General features: G+C 41.9%; 1 long non-coding RNA gene across 2 annotated transcripts; it reads right to left on the bottom strand.

The window, feature by feature from the left end:
• Positions 1 to 1,737: 1,737 nt before the first annotated feature.
• Positions 1,738 to 12,927, bottom strand: LOC138108910 (uncharacterized). 2 transcript variants are annotated; one of them, XR_011150111.1, is made up of 4 exons: positions 12,846 to 12,927; positions 7,158 to 7,328; positions 6,803 to 6,929; positions 1,738 to 1,824 (listed from the first exon to the last, which is right to left on the bottom strand). It is a non-coding gene; the product is annotated as an uncharacterized lncRNA (long non-coding RNA). The 2 variants fall into 2 exon arrangements; XR_011150110.1 differs by lacking the exon at positions 1,738 to 1,824 and adding an exon at positions 3,800 to 4,112.
• Positions 12,928 to 19,584: the final 6,657 nt, after the last annotated feature.

Genomic DNA, 19,584 nt, shown 5'->3' with positions numbered 1-19,584 from the left:
ATAAACAACAGATGACAAATGTTAGGTCATTCCCACCTTAAGCCAAAATAACTCTGTGCTGCTGCCAGATATGATTCCTCTCTTCCTTCTGTCAGCTGACTCAGCAAGCTCATCCCAATCCATCTGGAAGCTGTGCTATGCTAATGAACTATGGAGGGGTTCAACAATATATCAAGTGTGATATATTAAAGGCACTAGAAAACAAACAAACAAACCCACACAGAGAATAAACAAATCTGAGTACCAATAGTAGTACCCAATGAAGATTAAAAATACAAATAAACAAAATAACTTCATGTGGTTTAAATCTTAATCCTCAGGGATGAATGGAGCATCAATGTCCATATGCCTTGTTTATTATCCTGTAAGCTGAGAATTGAAATAAAGTCTTACAGCAAATAATCAGACAAGATTTAATGATATGGAGTGCTCATTGTCAGCCTTTTAAAAATTGATCTACCTGCCCCTATTGCTAAAGAGGTTTGTCCAATACCCAGTTTCCACAGCTCTTTCTTCAGCAGAGGAAGCCACTGTTGTTCAACCCCAGCTTTTTATTACACTCTTTAATTTCTTTAAGCAGTAAAATATAAAGTCTATTTTCAAAAGTGAAATAAATAATGAGACTGAAATAAACTCCATGAAAAGGGAGGTACTCAGCAGTGCTTCTGAGTGCCACTGTCTGGAGAATCAATGGGAAATATTTCCATTCAAATAGCCAGGAAGCACAGAGTGCATTAGCAGTTGCTTTAATCATCTTTCACACAACAGCCATCAGTGCCGTTCTCTGTGTTCTCCTCTGCTCAGACTGTCCCTTCCCTTCCTCCTTGGAAACGTTCCATCACACAGCTTCCCTTAGGTGCACACCAAGCACAGCAAGCAGCGATGTTTTCCATTTTATACTTTAGGAATTTCTGCAGGTTTAACAGTTTTAAAACAGACATTAAGCTGCTCTTTCTTGTGGTTTTTTCTTCAGCTGTGAAAGTCTTTAAATCTCCTGAATATGCACGATTTGACCTACTGAGCTCAGTCATTTAGTGGCATAAACCCTTAAATATGAAGTCAACAGATACTTTAGATGAGGTGTCAACAGTGTATAGGCAACAAGCTGACATAAATCCTGAGGAATTTAACTTTTAAAAAACCTTAATTCCTTCTTTACTCCAGAAAGATCTCTTGAACCTTTTTCACAGCTTTATGTGGCTCTTTAAGCTACATGGGCAGGATGTGCAGCAGCTTATAGATATAGCAATTAAGCTATGAGCAAATGTATGTAAAAACACAGTGTAAGAGCATTTCCAAAAATGGACTCTTCAGAAAATCAATACATTTTCACTGAGGTAGACCACCCAGCATCATCAAATGAATTCTACTAAACCAGCTGTTGCAAAAGGAATCAAACCCAAGCACCAACACAGAAAGCAATTATATTCATTATGAACACACAGGGCCATTTCAAACAGCACAGCTTTTCACAAACAGCTACACCACTCCTTGGAGTCCCATTTGGATCTCAGCTCTATCATTCTGCACTTCTATCTCTGTATACTCAAAATAATAATAAAACATTCTAATTCCTGGGAAAAAAAAGGGGAGTTTTGTCTTACCCAGGCTATAAGTAGCATTATCTTAACCTGAGGTGAAAATTCCGATGAGTCAACATTTTCTTAACTAACTTAATTCTAATCCTGGTATTACACAGATCCTTGAGAAAGGAAACCTTTTTTCACTGGCTTCAGCAGCAGCAGAACAGGAGCACCTACTGGTGTCTCTAATGAAGTTGAGAGATATTTTCTTCAGTTTCTCAAGGAGGAAGTTGAGGTCTCCCTTAAAGAGAAAGTATTACAGATTAGTATTCTTTCTTTCTGAGGCACACAGCATTTTACAATGGAACTTAATGAAGTAGGCTCTAAGGTACTTCCTGTAATATATTTCAATAAAAGAAAATATAAGCCAGTAAAGCTGCTCATGTAAGCATCGAGGATTTAAGAAATTACTTAAACAATGAATGCATGAAGCTATTAACCTTCTTGGAGAATTAAAATGTGCCCCTACATGATGAATCAAAAGCAGCAAGTCATTTCAAGTCTGCAGGATTGATTTTATACATGTGACTGAAATATAATTACAGAAACATGAAATTGTGTTGTATCTAGAGAACACTAGACCAGATTTCTAGACCATGAGCACACCTTTGCAACAGCCTTCATTTTGTACATTTGTTACCTCCTGGCAATGGTACAGAGCCAGGAAGATTATATGGTGGTAGTTACCCCCAAGTATAGGCACAGACTAGTGAAATTGGCCATTTTTCAGTTTTATTTCATTGCAAGATTCTGCTGTGCTGAAATATTAGGAGGATCAGCATGACTAAGTAAAATTTTGCTCATGCACAGTGTTTTATAAAAGCAGTAGCAACAAAAGAGCCCTGATACCAGACTAAGCTGGGTACAGGTTATCTCCATATGTCAGGTATTTAACGGGAAATTTTATAATAGGAAAGGCTTAGAAAATTTAAAACACTTTCTCTCTGAAACAGGTCACAGGAATGTTCTCTGTTTAAAGCAGCTGGAACACTGATACTGTGAGATTAAATAAAACATAAAAGGGATAAAAGAATTACCATATATTTAAAAAACACACAAAACTAAACCCCAAAGAGCAGAAATGAGAACAATGAGAGGCATTTTTTCCACTCACTGAAGTATCCTACTACTTAAGGAAGCCCTTCCTGGTGTCCTTTTGCATGTCCCTGGTTTTGTGTGTCCCCATCAATTCATTTTCCAGTGGCATCATCATTACTGTATTAGCACCAACATGTCACTGTCAGTTAGGAACTGAGATCTTTGGGATCTCTTAAAGCAGTCACTTAGCCATCAAATAATATCAAAACATCATTACCATAATATTTATCAGTTTGGTTTTTGTTTTTTTTTATTTTCTACCAATCTGTTCAGCTCCTGAGACATGTTCATTATATTGCTAAGGACATCACACACTGCCTATGTGCTCCCTACACAATTAATACCACTTTGCATCTGCATGGAGAGGGCCAAGAGCTCCTGTACAAATGATAATTAAACGCCATGGTAAAGAGATGTGCAACTGCTCAGGGATGTATGCAAACAACAGTTCACTGGCAGCTTCTAGGAGATGAAACATAACAAGCTGAATTTTAAAAGTAATGGAGATCTATTTTGCCTCCTGGTGGAAGATCTTTCTGAATGACCAATTTAAGTATATTTCAACCCCTTCTACCAAACACAAGATAGATGAACAGGTGAAAACCTGGGCAACCTCTAGAGTTTAAGGAGCACCTCTCTGTCCCTAATGCCTGTGAAAACTCTGTAGGGATGGAGACAAATTATTATCTGGAATCAGCCCTGAGTTGTATCTCAGAGCACTGATAAAGCAGGTTTAGACCAAATCTATAACTGAGTATAACAAAGCCGCAATTTTCCTTGAGGAATGTGGCAACAGCACAAACCAAGCTACTGATGCACGTCACCACCCACGGACACACAACAGAGCTGGAACCTTGGTGTGAGGTCTTGGAAACCTTCCCCTGGTGAAAGGACTACAGGGGCTGGACTTTCAATGTGATGTAGACAGAGCTGACTGCTAATTCACAGAGCAGTGTTGTCATCCCAAACAGCCTCCTTCACATCTCTCTTTTCCTAACATTTGTAACTTTTGTATACACCTGCAGGGAAGCAAAGCCTCCTGTATCTGCCCCTTCAGCTCACCAGCCCAGAGCAGGTCACTTTTGTATTTACCTGATTTCTCACATTTTGGTGAAGGAAAGCTGGAGAATGAGGACAGGAGGTGTGTCTGTCTGCTGTTGAAATTCATGTGCAAGAGGCCAAAGACAGCCCAGGGCTTTTCTTCCCTGTGGAGAAGGGCACAGTCCCTCTTGCACCACTTGATGTCTCACGGATTTTACTGAGAAGTCTCATTCTCGCAGGATCTCCGAGATTACACAATTCACTACCAATGAGCAGACTGCACCAGGAGATGATGAGGAGCGGGACATCAGGATATGGCTCAAAGTTCTCTGTTTCCGTTCAGAGAGGCTCCGCTTTAGGGGTGTGAATGTGCATCCGAGAAGCACAAGGCTGCAAAGGGAGGTAGCTGCTCTACTAGAGGCTTCAAAATGTTTCTATTTGTGTTAGCACAGCCTTATATCCAATTTTATTAATTCTGGCTTTTAACAAATCTGCCTAGCTCAGGCTGAAACATTTTGTACTAAATCTACCTAAGAGTCCCTTCCTCTCTCTATTAGATGGAAAGAGGAATAATTACAACTACAAATTTGCAGCAACATCGACTCCAATCTGCTGGTGACATGATGGTGTTGGCCTGTACACATCAGGACATGGGGTTTGATTGCAACAGCTTGGGGATAGCCACAGAGAACAGCAGAGTAAAGGGTGATTTAAACTTCCCTACTAAAAATTTGTCTGACACTAGAGTGAACAAGGGCTGGTGAAACAAATACTTAACTCAGCACATGAGGAAAATCCATTTCCTGTATTAAACAAGACTGGGTTCTGCTTAGGAATCAACAAAGAATAAAAAGTACCCCAGAATGGGAGTCTGGCATTAGGCCTAATTTTTCCTTTTTTGCATGAAAATAATCTTTTCTTAGCACAGACCATTTGAGTACTCATGCATATTTTATAAGCACACGCCAGAATTTGTTTCTTAACTTTCACTGGTTACAGTTGTCCATAGTTAGCTACACCTATAAACAAAATCCATGAGGAGGAAACAGTGTAAAAAGACAGATAAACTGACATATTTGCCCCTGGAAATCACATACCTTTAGTTGGAAGGGAAGATTTTAGCACACCCACAGAAAGCTCTTTTGCTGCCTGCTCAACACACTGCCCAAACCACGGAGGGCAGGAATGGGAGCAGGAAGCTACCTGGAAGTCACATGCTGTGATCACCTTGCATTCAGCAGCTATTTTCACACTCTATAAACGAGGGCTCCTGGCTATCTGGCACAAACCTTCCCCCAGCCCTCTTCTACACCAAGCACTAAGTGCATTGTAATTCCAATATTCCTATTCCCTGGTAACAATATGTCATTCCTTATATATGTCAGGGGTTTGGGCCAACACATACTTGAAGCTTTTGCCTGCAGTAACAGGTAATACACAAACCCAGCTCTTGGGCCAAATCTTCCACACTGAGCAAATTTGACAGGGGAACCACTGGCGCAGAATGAATGCAAATCAGGATGCCAGTTTATTTTCCAGTCAGTTCTGCACATAACTAGAATCTAATCCAGTTATGGTAAATAGTGAAAATCTTGATGTAAGGGTAAAACATATGTAAATTGCCATTGTGATTTCTTAAACTGAACTGGAATCCAGCAAATGCATCTTGTTTCATTATTCTCTGCAGCAGAGAAGAAAATTCAGTTGCCAAGAGAAAATTAAAAATAATAATACCAGGAACACACATTTCACAAACGCGTTGTGTGTCTTAAAAAATAAGGTCCCTGGGTGCTATAGAAGCCAATAAATTATTACACAGGCAAAGTATCTCAGCACAAAGCAAATTATCTGCTCACATATAGAAAAATGAAACGGTGCCACTTCAAATCTGAGCACAGCACTGCCGGTGCGCTCTGCACTGCTAATGAAGCTTTAGAAGCAATCATTGATGACTCTGCAGAAGTCATGTCTGCTGCCAGAGCTGTCACTTCACATAAAGGCCTAGTGGGGAAAGCCATAGGAACGTCTGGAGCCCCTCGGAGCCGGGAACTGCTCGGTGGCAGAGGCAGGAGAGGTGGGAACACTGGGCACTCTGCCATGCTCCCCTGCCAGCCCCGACACAGGTGCCCCTCTGCCTCCTCTGTCAGGGCTCTTCAAAGTAAACTTGGTGGGAGCTAAATGGCTGCCTGGCCACAACTGCACTGTGCTGCTGAGGGCATTTCTAATGGGCACAGTGCTGAGAGCTCAGTTTTCCTCCTCACACGCCCTCGCACATCGCGCCAAGTGACAGCACCATTTGTGCACTCAAATGGAAACACAGCACACGGAGTAAATAAAGCCATGGGAAGGTTCGACCAAACCATGACCGGTTCTCTATGTTATTTACTCAAACCAGTTTTAAACCAAAATATTATGCAGCTAAGTAAGACCAAAAGCAGAGGTTTGCTCTCAAAGAATTCCCCAGAAACTGTACAAAATATTCTATGCTAACGTAAGTTAGGAGCCATTTGGTTCCAGAAAAAAAGCTGAGGTTGTTAAACTGCAAGACATGAATTTAAAATCCTCTCAAAGGTTGGTTGTTTTTGTTTTGTTTTTTAAATTTCACGGCACTTTATCAGCAAGTCAGTATTTTGTTAGAGAAAATGAGATGATGCCTGGAAATATAAAGGATTCCAAAGCACAGCGAGGACAATACAGTGCAGTTCCTGAGCCTCTTCTTGCAGAACCAAAACTTGTTTTTCTATTGTAACCCTGTTACATAGAAAACAAAAACAGATTTCTGAAACCCTCACTAATGTGTGCGCCTACTGAGCCACTGCCTTTGTCTGATGTATTTTTCTGCATTGCCCTCATTTCACACTTCCTCAGTTCTTTGCCCAAAATCTGCAGAAGCCAAAACACAGTCTCAACAGTTCCACCTGTGCCCCTCAGGCTCCTCCTATCATCATCTGATATTAGGATCCTACACTGTACACTGTTAAACAAACCAATTTATGAACACTTGAGTTAAAGCTCAAGAAACTGAGAAATGATTCTGATCATAAAAATGCAGAATATGTAGAACAAACAACAACACTCACCTTCTGTAGCTGCGTGCTCATCAGAAGCAGGATATACACTCACAAGAAGTGGCCCCCAAGCAGAGTATTTGTGACCATTGCCTCGTGGACTGCAGGTATGCCTCCTTGTTTGTGTAGCAATCCTCATCTGCTTCCAACAGCCATAAATTGAAAGGTTACGGGGCTTAAACCATTTCCCAGTTATGATATGTCTATCAGGCAGCAACAGATGGGCAATAAACTTTTAGCCATAAATGTTCCTGAGAGCGGGAAGTTCACGGCCATAACCAAGTAACATCAATTGATGTCCAAAATGCAATCTGGGCACGTCGTTCCCTTTAACACCCAACAATACCTTACATTGCAAGGTACTTACCAGCAGCCTCCAGGTTAAATAACACCCGCTAAGGTCAGCTGGGATGGCTCCGAAAGGCTCCCACCAGTCAGCCGGAGATTTGTGGCCTCCTCTGAGCCTCCAGCACTCCCTGATTTCATCCCCGTTCCATCGAGCGCTCTCAGTATCACTTTAGACTGGATATTGAAATCACTTAGCAGCAATAAAAAAGAAAAGTGCCACAGATTGGATCCCATTTTGCTCAGCACACATCTCTAAACTATTACCAGTGTGAAATGAAATCTAATGTCTCCCTTAGCAATCCCATCTTCTTTGTCCTTTTGTTTTTCTAGGAGCATTATGATACACTAAATCCATTTGGACACACAATAGTACACAGGTCATACCACAGATTTCAAGAAGAGTTTTCCAAATTTACGTAGCCACCACAGCAGGTTGTTTTTCAGCCATCACACTCTCACATAAAAATACATTAATAAAAGCAAAAGGCAACAATGCAAACACCTCAGTGCGCTGCTTTGGGCTGGGGCAGTTCATTATCTTCCCAGTAGCTGGTGTGGGGCTGTGTTTTGGATTTGTGTCAGAAACAGGATAATTTGGGGATGTTTTCATGGTTGCTGGGCAGTGCTCACACAGAGCCACAGCCTTTTCTGCTCCCCTGTGGCCCACCTCCTTTTGTTTTCCTTAGGTTAATTCTCGTGGTGGTAGAAAACAGAAAATGTGGTTGAGTCTCTGCAGTTTCATCTAATGCTCTCTTCAGGGATGGGAACTCCATGATGGCACAAACACTGGACAGAAAACGTGACCAGCTGAAATCCAAATGCCTTGAGTCTCATGGGAGAAACAGCGCAACTGCTGTGGGCCTGTGCTACCCAAAATGCATCCTCTGAGTACTGCCAAATGCTCCCTGAATTCAGCCTTCCTTTCCCACTGTTCATGATGCCACCTCTCCCCCTCAAACCACATCTCCTCTTCCCCAGCCCTGGAAGTTTTGCTGAAACAGTGTATCCAAGGCAGGTGACCGATGTGCAGAGCCAAGTAAGTGATGGATGTGCAGGGCAAGTGAGGATACAGCGTGCCCCAAGGAGGAGTTTTGGGGGAGGATTTCTGCATTGTCAATTACTGAGAACAGATGTAGCTTATAGAGCTTGGGCGGAAAGCTCATCTGATTGCTCTTGGCCAAGTTTAGATGATGGCTAGTCAACAAAATGCGATGCCCAAGAGACTGTGAAACTAAACCCTCTGGAAACATGTCCAAAGAATAAAGCCAGTGTAAGGCAATACTGCACTAATAAATCAACTGAGCCCCTTAACAGTAACCGAGTCAGATATGCGTATAACGATGCTGTTTAAACCATCTGAGTGGCTTGTCAAAGCTGTTCTATCAAAATAATATACATAACTACTTGCATTAAACACAAAGTACAGGCAGCGGCTAGGTTTTCTCAGATTTAATAAATGCTGTTACTTCCTGCAGTCTCTTTAGGTAGCTGCCTGTTCCAGTGCCTTGTTGGATTGCAATTTTAACTCCTCACTATTATTTCTGGAGTTCCAAAAATGTCACGAAGACAAGATCTGGCATGGTGAGCCTTTGACGCAGCTCATCAGAATTACAGACTGACTGGTTACAAAATAAAAACTCCTAAATAAAAATAAAACACTGTTGGAAGGGAAGCTTGCTAAATATCTGCACTGCTAATCTTGCTCAGTCAATAAGAATGGTGTATGAAACACAGAAGTATAAAAAATTAGCAAAATAAAAGCTGAAGGCGAATGCTACTTAAAATATATTGCTATTCTACAGACAACAACAGAGAACACGTTATTTACTACAAGGTAGTTAACTGTTTCAAGGGAGGATCAGTACACAGGTTTTCTCCATCTGACTTTCAGACAGAGCATGTCAATCAGTGCTGGACCAGAACACGAAGCTTTTACTTGCATTAAATAGCATCTTATAGTGTGGAACAAGGTAACTTTTGGCAAGAATAAGATTATCACAATTTGTCCTCTCATTCATGTTCAAAGTTTGGTAGAATCCTACTGGAATTTGTACTTCCACCATTTTTGTTTTCCATCTGTAAAGTAAAATTGCTGCTTAAATGAAAGTGCTGAACCCCACTGGCCAAAACCATTTTGGATGGGGAAAATGGATGACTTCAAAACTGTGCATTGAGTTTCTCCCACTTTTACAGTCAACTGGCATAAGGCATAATTTAAGCAAAGAGAAATCCCACATAAATTTAGGAAATGGAATAGACTGGCCAATTTGACACTCAACATTCGGAATCATGAGTGGTCAGGGGTAAAGCTCTACCAACAAGGGGAATTCCCAGCTACAAACCTGAAAGGCAACAGCCCACACCACACTCATACCCTACAGAGGCTCCCATCTCAGGCATGGGAGTCCTCTCTCTGCCCATTTTTCACCCTGGATTCACCTTTGATTCTCCATATCCCAGGTGACAAGAGAGCTTTTCTCTTTCCCAAGATGGCTTTCCTTTTTCCCTTATTTTCTTTAAACAAACAACAAAATCAAGAAAATGAAAACCAGTGCCAAAAAGAGTAAGAGTTCTTGCTTTCTAGCCCCATCATAGATTGTAGGATGCAAAGGAAATGTTTGCTCGTAATTTTCCCTGATTAGACTTGAGTTACAAGTATTAATAACCACTGAAATTTGCAGTTAGTTCCCTGGAGGGAAATTTCACACAGAAGTTATTCATTTTTCTTTAGTTCTTCTGTTTCTGTAAACACTGGAAATAGAACAAAAAAAAAGATTTCCTTGGGTGAGGAACAGATGGGTGGAAGGACAGGTAGAAGGTGCCTTTCTGAAGTGCAGGTGTGAGGTTCAGATCTACATGGGTTCTTTGCCTTCTCCTGGGCCACATTTCCAGGAGACAGCTTCATGTATGGATTTTTGCACATGTAAAATCTGGGTGAAAACCTCTTGTCACCATTTATATATTAATAATATCCCAACTGCAAACAAAGGTGAAAAGCTCTTTAAATGGAAGAATATTGTTTCTCTAGGTACAAAAAGTTAGGCCAGCACTAAAAGCCCTGGTTATTGATGCTCCCCCCAGTCAAGGTTCTGTTTGTGTCTCTCAGCTGAGGTATATGGCAGACAACCATTTTATGTCATCTACAGGCTGTGTATGTTATAACAGCATCCGAATGTCAAAATTAAATTTATTTCCTAAGACACTGCCTCTTAAAGAGCCTTTTACATATAAATGTGAAGGGAGACTATTAGCATGGCTGTTAGACCATAATAAAGGATGTTCATGACTTGTCTCTTAATCATGCTTTTCACTCTCATCTTGTGGCAGTACAATTCCCTTTTCAACCACAAACCATGTTCATGACATACACATAACGCAGTAAAACTGAAGCACAGAAGAGCAATGGATCACATTCATCTGTGCAATTGAATCAGAAGACACTGCAACTGCAGAGAATCTGTAATTCAGTGAGTCTCTTTCAGAAGATTTTGAAAGATCCTGTTGCTGCAGATAATTCTGGCTGTTGGGTTTACAATTTAAGGCAGATATGTTTTCTATAGAACTTGCTAACATCAGAAAAACGGTAGTTGCTGGGCTTGGGTTTTTTTCCCTAAATAACTCCTTAACCTTATCATTAGGAAATCTGTTCTCTCACTTTTCTTTACCACATCATACTGACGTACAGCTGTTGAAATGGGACAAAAATCAAGATGTTGGTTGTATTGGCTGTGTTTTGTACTTACATGACAGGCATTTTTCTGCTTAGGTAAGAGAGAACTGTTGATTGAATTTAGTAACATTAATAATTTTTCTTCTAAAAAAAATTAGTCTTCCAGACCAGAGAGTATTCTATTAAAGCTGGAAATGTTGGGGGAAAAATTAGAATTACAATATATTCCATGCTGTTGGAATTTTCCTTGTCCCATACTTGTAATTGCAGTGCAGTATTTTGTTCTGTACACAAATGCTGACAACTTTGTTTTTCTCTAATCTGAATAATTTCACATCAATCCGAAGCAGTAATATTCTCATGGGAATTGGCTTAAAGCAATGAAGGAAGCTTTCACCAAATGTTCTCCAAGAAAAGCTGATGTTTTGAATATAATTGGGAGACAGGCACAGCACTGAACCAGATATTCCGGGTTCCACATGGTGCAGTCTACAGAGGCAAGCCAGATGTTTAGCACTACTGCTGATACCTTCGCGTCCATGGGGAATTTCACCATTTATTTGGAAAACAATTTATTTAAAAAAGTCCAAAAACCCAGCATATCGGCAGCATGTGGTTTGTTACAGCAAATGTGCAACCTAACGTGTTTGAGAATATCAGATTTCTTTTTTAAAAAGAAAGGCTTAAAAAGCATTCACACTATTCAGCTTCAAAAAGCACAGTCTTTGTTATCTAAAATAGACTGGGCCACTGCAGCCCAACTATTTCTGAATAAAAGCAGGTCATTATTAAAAAGAGGAGATTTGTAACAGCAGACATATTACATAAGAGACTGTCAGATATAAGCACCCATAGGAATAATGTGTGGGGTCTTGCATGATCAAGAATAACTCCCACAGGATAAGATGAGAAATATGGGGTTGGACTTTCTATGCTTTCATGTTTTCTGTTCTGTGTGAAGACAATAGCTCTGGATTTTAAAAGTATGGACTTCTTTTCAGCAGGCTAAGGATACCTACAGTTTTAAAAGGTCACTGGAATTGGTTGTTCTTGAGTCTTCAGCCATCTTTTAAACAGACCAAAGCCAAATCACTGGCACTGTAAATGGGTCTCCAATGCCACCAGAATATAAAGATAAAAGCAGTAGCTCTGGTACTGGCTGGCCACCCTGCATCAGGGACCCTGTTTCCAATGCCACCAGCCAAACCAATGTTCTGTACACACATCCTACCTGCTGCGTTTTTCACCTTGGTCTGGAAGCTTACTACTATTTGCTATAAACCATTAGCCCAGCCTAGCTCCACAAAACACCAGGCTGGGAGGGAAGCTCAGAGAATTACCCCTGTGGAAGAGGAACAACAAGGACTTTGCTGCTGGTTTATTATTGTGCTGTTCTGACTACAAACTCACCTACACTGAGTGCCTGTGTGGTGCCTTTCAGCCCCCTGACAAACTCAAGAGCTCTGGTTGTTGTGGCTGGCATACATCTCTCCAGAGGGGCTGGATGCCACACTACCCCTTTAAGCATTGCATACTGGAAAATGGAGCAGGGATCTCAAATGGCCTTTAGCCGTTAACCTCAGGAAGCAGCTTTAAAAATATTATTATTGTAGCTGTTAATAGTTTCCAAAAGGATGACTCCTAGGGCTGCAAGAGCTCATTGACTTCACACACACACATCCTTCTCCAAGGTTAAATGGGAATGGTTCGTGAACACACAGCTGAGAGCAGAATTACCTAATGAAGTGCACTTGCCTGAGCACAGCCAGCTCAGACAGAGTTTTCTTGCAAACATAAAAAGGTGCTTTTAATGTGAAAACCTGCTTTTGTTCCCAGCTTGGAAATGTTTATGGGAAACTGTGCTTCTAGGCTCTGGGACACGTGCATGCATAAATGCACTGAGCTCTGTTAGCATTTACATCATTGTGGTCTCAAGGGGGAAAAGGTCTGAAAAACAAACCTGTTTTTACAAAAGGACAGAAATTAAATCATCCAAGTTTGAGCATGTTAGTAACAGTGACAGCCAAAGGTACTTACCAAGTTAAATCCACTCTCTTGATAGGCTCCCCAAGAAACAAGGAACAAAAGTCAAAAGGAGGCATTTCCAAGGCAATGCTGCAGAACTGGGCACTGAACTTCTCCAACCTAGTGATGAGAAAAGGGGGCATTAGGTAACAGCATTTTTTGGGGGAACTGGAGAGAAAAGGTGATGCTGAAGTGATGGACAGCATAACGCCCATGGTGGCTAATTTGATAATAAATTCAGTTACTGTCACATGACAATTCCACATCCTACGAAGACATTAAATAAGAATCCCTCTGAAAATCTCAACTAAAATTCCAGGAGTGACTCTTTTGACTTACACAGTAATTTTTCAAACCACCCCTTAGAGCAAGGCAGACAATATTTTTACAGTTTCATTAGAGCTGTGGAGTATCTTTTTGTGTATAGTGTAAGCTCCCTTTACTCTCTTCCTTTCTCTTCTTCTCATAGGTGGTGCTTCACTGGAATATCAATCATAGATAAAAGTTAATTTCCTTCATAAGAATCACTGTCAGCTAAATGTGTTCGCCTCTTACAAAGAAGAGCTCCAAAGTACACAGAAGAGAAAACTGAAGAGAGACAATCACAGCTGCCCTGGAGAGTAAGATTCATGGTCTGCAACAGATCTTTCACATGATGCTAAATTACATATTACAAAAAGAAATAATAAAAAAAGACAACTATTTGTGTGCTTCTCATCCTCTGGGAGCCTGATCCCAGTCTGACTGACAGATCCTCAAAAATGCATCTCGAGAGCTTAGTGAACCCCTAAGAGCTGCTCTCCTGCCTTCCTGCATAACATGAGCCACAGAATTTCATCCAGGCATTGCTGTATCCACGCAGAACGTGGTCTGACTAAACTAACAAAATGCAACATTTCTGACTGGATAACTGCCAACCCCCACCTTGAAAGTGTAATCAGATTGGATTGCCTACCTACATCCAGAATGTGAGCTAGGAAAGGTCCTGCTAAGCAATGCTTACAAGTTTAGATTTGTATTTCTGGAGCTTTTTATCTCTTATTGAGCTCTTGAGAATACCTAAAACACAAGCATTATCTTCTACATCTTTTCTCACTATGCAACAAGAAAAAAATTATATTAGCAACACTCTAATGATCTGCTACAAAACAGAAGATTCATCCATGATTGCCTATGCTTAAACCATGAGGCAGTGAAGTACAAAGACAAAAGAGGCATCAAATCAGTATTATCATTAGATTAAAAAAAAAAAAAAAAAGCAAGCAAACCCTCCAAACATGTTTTGCTAAGCAGTGCTGTTTGGGAATACTCTCCTTGCTTTTCTAATGCTTTCCCATTGGGAGGAGGGTGGAATGCATGTGTTGATTTGACTAAAATTTCCTTCTACAAGGGCTGTTTGACTTCTAAGTAACACTGAAACACAAATAACCTCACTCGATTTACATACAAACTACTCTGATGAGCCAAACGCCTTCCCCTGGCAATAGCTGAAGCAACACAGGCTGTGACTGAAGCACTTCAGCTGTTCTGCTCCTTCCCCTGCTCAGATGCTTCCCATTCTGCAGGGAATGAGGGAATGGTTACACAGCATCAAGATGGGGAGAAAATTCAGTAACTTTTAAGTCCCTAAATGTCCAGTCCCAGCTTCTTTGTTAACATTTCGCTTCAGCAAAGTACTTCAGTGTTGATGACAGGGAGGGGAAGTGGCGGTGTTTGTTATCTGCCTTCTTTTAGTTATTCTGTGAAATTAAAAAATGGAAAATGTTTATTGGTGCACAGTCAGTTTCCATCTAAAAGCTGAATCTGATTGCATTTTGATTTTACTTTTGATAGATTTCTGACAGAAAATACATCTTTGTTTTTAATTAATCCGTTCAGGAACCCTAACTCTGCATAGAAGCTCACGCTTTTTATGTAATTACTTCTAAAGGCTTTTTCCATCAGAGCATGGCTATCTCTTCAGATTACTTATAATGTTTCTTTTCCTCTCTTAGTCTTTGTTGATGGAAAGTCAGCTTTAGGTAGTGAATTCTGTAGGCAAGGCTGCCTGTTCCCTGGGAAGCCCCTCTGCAGAGTGAACTAAACAGCTTCACTCGATCCTCTGAGTGGATCTGTACAATCCAGAAACGGTTACCAGCTTGGTGTACAGGCAAAGTGCCTCTCCATCCTTCCTCCTGTTTGCTGAGAGCTCTGTGTCTACAGAGAGAGGCAAAGCCATATCAAGAGCATTCTCTAAACACCAGAAGTGTAAAAAAAACTAGCACAACTCTCTAGTGCATCAGCTGCGACACTCACTCAGGAACCATTCTGTTCAATATTTAATCCTAAGGTTCCTTTAGCAGCTTGTTCAATTATGGGATGAAAGAAAGAAAGAGGAAAAAAAGGAAAGGGAAAAAAAGAGATACAATTAGCCCAGAGTTCCCATCACCACCACCATTCATCACCAGCCTTGAGAAATCAAAGCTCTTTATTCTCTCCCACTCATTCCACTCATGTTTAGCACTTCTATGTCAAATACAGCAGATTCAAAAGAAGTGATTGAGAAATACTTTTTCCTTGAGTAGCCCAACAATTCAAGTGCCGTTGTGAATGGAAGGAGCTCTCTTTGCCTTAGCTAAACTACACACAAGTACTAAAGCAACGCACTCAGCGAGGCAGGAAAAAAGCCTCGCTCTTTCTCAGCAGATTATGAAAACAAGGTATAAGGAAAGGGCTTAGCTCTGTACTCCAGGAAAGGCTGTTGATCCCATGAATGCGGGAGGGGACATGTTTGTGCTGCTTTCAGGGAGACCGTGACACTTGCAGCCTTTCCCTTTCTGCAGAGAAGGCTCTTGAAAATGTGAGTTAATCAGGTGTTAGGTGTGTGTGGTGGCACTGAGCTATTTGTCTCCCGTAGTTGGATCAGCCATGGGAGCTGGAGATGATGCCCCTCAGAAGGAACACACAGGTACCGTTCCCTCTGCAGCGCCGTGGAAAGGAGCAGCTGCCATTGTCACTGCACATCACCCGCTGGAGCAGATACAAGGGAACCACTGCCAGGACGAATCCCTCTCCTGCCTGTCGGAACACGCACAGGGAGGCTGCTCCTTGAGCAGCTTTTGCTACTTATCTCTATTTTTTGCCACAGAAGCCCTGTCTGCACAGGCAAGGGATCATATGCCAGAGTGAATGGGCTCTGATTAATGCAGATCATATCCAACAACCTTTCCGAGCTCCTTCTGGGCTGGCATGCTCCATTAGTCTCCGAATGTCACAGAAAGGTATTTAAACCAACACAGGAGAGCAGGGATTAACAGGCAGGAAAACACACGGCGACCAGAGCAGCCACTGCAATCATGGCAAACACTGCACACCGTATTTCCACTGGCCCTCCCTTAACAGTGGTTGGGAACTGTGCATGGACATTTACTTGGGATGGGAGCTGTAGATGCCAACTGAACCCGCCCTGCCCACTTCTGACAGCTTTGGACATCATCGACACCCAGAGCAGGACCTTGAGGCCTCAACTCCAAGGCCACCACTGCAGCCTCTGCACCACCAGGCTCAGGACGGAGTTGCACATGCTGTGACAAACCAACCTTAAAGCTCCTCCCATTCCGTGGTCCCTCTTTATAACTCTCCCATGTCCTCCTTGCCCCTGGATGCCCTCTCTAGGATATCTGTACCTCCTGTCTGATCCTGCTGGGGCTGCTTCAACTCACTGACTCGACAGAAAAGCACCACAGCAACAGAAAACTCTGAAACTTCACGCCCTGCTTGCCCACCTCTCCTCCCCTCAGAAACCCAGCAGGACTCCCTCAGCTCACCCTCCAGAGCTGAGCCCCCGTGTTGCTCTGGGCTCTCTCCCTCCACAGGTGGCAGCCCTGGAGTCTGCACGGGGCAGCTGCTGATTCCAAGTTGTTTCTGGTGGATCAGGACTGCAATGTGTTTCCCTGCTTGTGCTTTTATTTCTGCTGTCATACTGTTGGCTACATCATCATCATCTTAACCCAATGCTTTCCTCCTACTTTTGCAATATTAAAAAAAAAGCTTTTCCAGAGAACACAAAAACATAAAGCAATGTTACAAAAGCAGACTTGTAGCAATATTTACAGATTTATAGCTACATGGCTGTTGTGCCTCCAGGTTAAAACCCAGGGGAGCACTTACTGTTTGGGATCCTGCGTTCCCATGGACCCATCCAAATGCCTGCTAGTAGGGATAGAAGGAAACAGTTCAGGGTGTGGTTAAGAGATTATTGGAGTGGGTGAAGAGGGCAGCTGCTGGGCACCCAAGGTGCCATCACCTCCCACCACCATCCTGCTCCAGCCCACCACAGGATGCAGGAGCACTCACATTTACTTGATTTCCAGGCATCAGGCTTGCAATTGTTAACTGCTGCCACTAACTGATTAGACACTGAGAAGTTCCAAAAATACCACTCTGGGGGTGACAATTTTCTGTCATGTGAAATCTGACATCTTCGGAAAAAAGTGGTTCCTGGACACATGCGGGCTTTTAGATATTAGCACCAACAATTATTTCTGCTTCACTTCTTACACTTTTTGTGAGTTTTAAATATTTAGAGTTCAGCTTGTTCAAAGATTTATTTTGCTTTATTTTTGATATTTGCTTTTTAACTGTCACACCTTCTTTATCACTGCTTTCAACATTCTGAGAACTTACATTTGAAACTTACTGAGAATGTATCAAGGGATTTGGTGCTGGTACTGATACACAGATTCACTCCACAGTCATTTTCTTACCTTCAAATGCCATTGAGATGCCCTGGTTACAGTGCTCCCCTCAACTATTGTTCAGGTAGCCTAAGTCCATTTTTCTTGAATAAGTCTCCAGACAGACCAAACCAAAAACCTAATTATTTTGCACATTTTTTCACATCAAAGGGACTTTTAAGTGCACAGAGATGGTAACAACACATGGTTCCTGAGCTCCCTTTCCATTTTGGGCTACGCTTCTGCGTAATCCATAGTAAACCGTGTACCAGTAGCTGATTTCCTGGTACTAACCCAACAACTGCACTGATGTATGGGATGTCACAGTACGTGAGAAGGTCAGCATTTCAGCCTCACCACGCTTACACCCTCCTGGATGTTAAAATATGGAGGGGTGAGTCTCCGGCCTCAAGGGCTGACCCTCTCTTCCTGAAGGTCCATAAATCAGTTCCCAGGACTGAGGCTCTGTGCCAGCAGGACACTTAATTATGGATTGGAGACACGTTCCAGGTGCAGGGCGAGGCTGAGAGCAGATGAACCTGTCCATGTAGACACAGCAATTCTGCAGAATGAAGCTGCATCAACAAGAGGGCCTTGGGCACTCAAGGACTGTGCAGCCCAGCTTTTAGTTAGGTGTCAGAACACTGATTAAAAGGCACTCACTTTGGCAAATGTCTTTGTTGTAGGCTCCTTTGCCACCACCATCATCCAGACAACACACTACCCCTTAACACACCTACCCAAATTGCTGCTGGGCTTTTAAGCAACAAAGGGAAGAGATTCTCACAAACAGCTTTTGATTAAAATAGAAAATAACATCAACACACATTAAAATATAATTCACTGCTTGTTTGATACTTTGTTTTTAGTCTCATAAAAAAGCAATCATAATCTCTCACAGACTGTTGTTCCCTGGAAAAAAAGTGTATCACAATATGCACTGACTGCAAATGCCATTTTTAAATATTCAACACAGCTGTACTTGTGGAGACCTGACAGAGAAAATTCCCCTGCTCTCTCTTCCTCCTCATTCAGCAAATCAGGCAGAGGATTTTGAACATAAATTCAGACAGTATTTTCATAAATAGAATATTTCAGCAGTTAAGACTGTGGCTTTAAGCAGTCTCTCCGCACATTCTCTTCCTATGCCTTGCTGGAAATACATCAAACTCTTAAGCTGCTGCAATAATCTCTAAGAGACAAAACAGATGGAAAAAATAATGGGAAAAAGTACCTTATGAGCAAGATGTTGGCAACACAAACCCAATGCTTCTGTTCTTTACCTAAATGTTTAGACTTGCAGCAGGCAAAACCAAAATAAAATTGTTTTTGTTTTAAATATGTGGCACATTTTATATAGAGTACACTTTTTATATAAAAAAAAATGACACAGGGAAGAATTACTCTAATTAAACAAAATACTTCAATATTATTCACCAGCTTTTGCCAAGAACCCCCAGAAAGAAAGAAGGCCATACGTACATGTGCAGACATTGCAGTCCTCCAATGCCTGCAGCACAGAGCCCCAGCCTCATGCAGAGGGTCCTGAAGGGCGCAGGGTGTAGGGCAGTCGCCAAGTGCTCCTACCGTGGTCAGTGCTGGGGTGAGCTGGTGGGGATCCCCTGAGGCCAGGGAATGCAGAACACCTCCCTCCTGCATGGAAAAGCAAGTCAGGGTTATGGTGGGAACAACTGCATGGATCAGGCATGGAGCTGCTTGCAAGGAGCCTGGAAGAGCACCAGTTTTTATTCCTTTTATTACCTTGTCTCCCCATTACACACCTTACCCTGTGTTGTCTTACCCCAGTGGCCCTGGTTTTGCCATTCTAATTCCCCTTTTTCAGTATTTATTGGACACTTTTCTCGATCATCTGCCACAGCGGTTTCCTGAGTCCCCATTTTTTTATTTATAAGATTTCTCCACTTCTCACACTGTTATTTTGTTATTGCAGCCACAAATTAGTGTTAGCCTGGACAGCTTGGACTTTCTCTTTGATTTCTAGATGGTTCCTGCAGTTTCCTTTATTTCTGTTCTGT

This window comes from Aphelocoma coerulescens, chromosome 4 (assembly GCF_041296385.1).
Source record: "Aphelocoma coerulescens isolate FSJ_1873_10779 chromosome 4, UR_Acoe_1.0, whole genome shotgun sequence".
Classification (NCBI taxonomy): Eukaryota; Metazoa; Chordata; class Aves; order Passeriformes; family Corvidae; genus Aphelocoma; species Aphelocoma coerulescens.
This window is presented reverse-complemented; position numbering and strand designations above follow the sequence as displayed.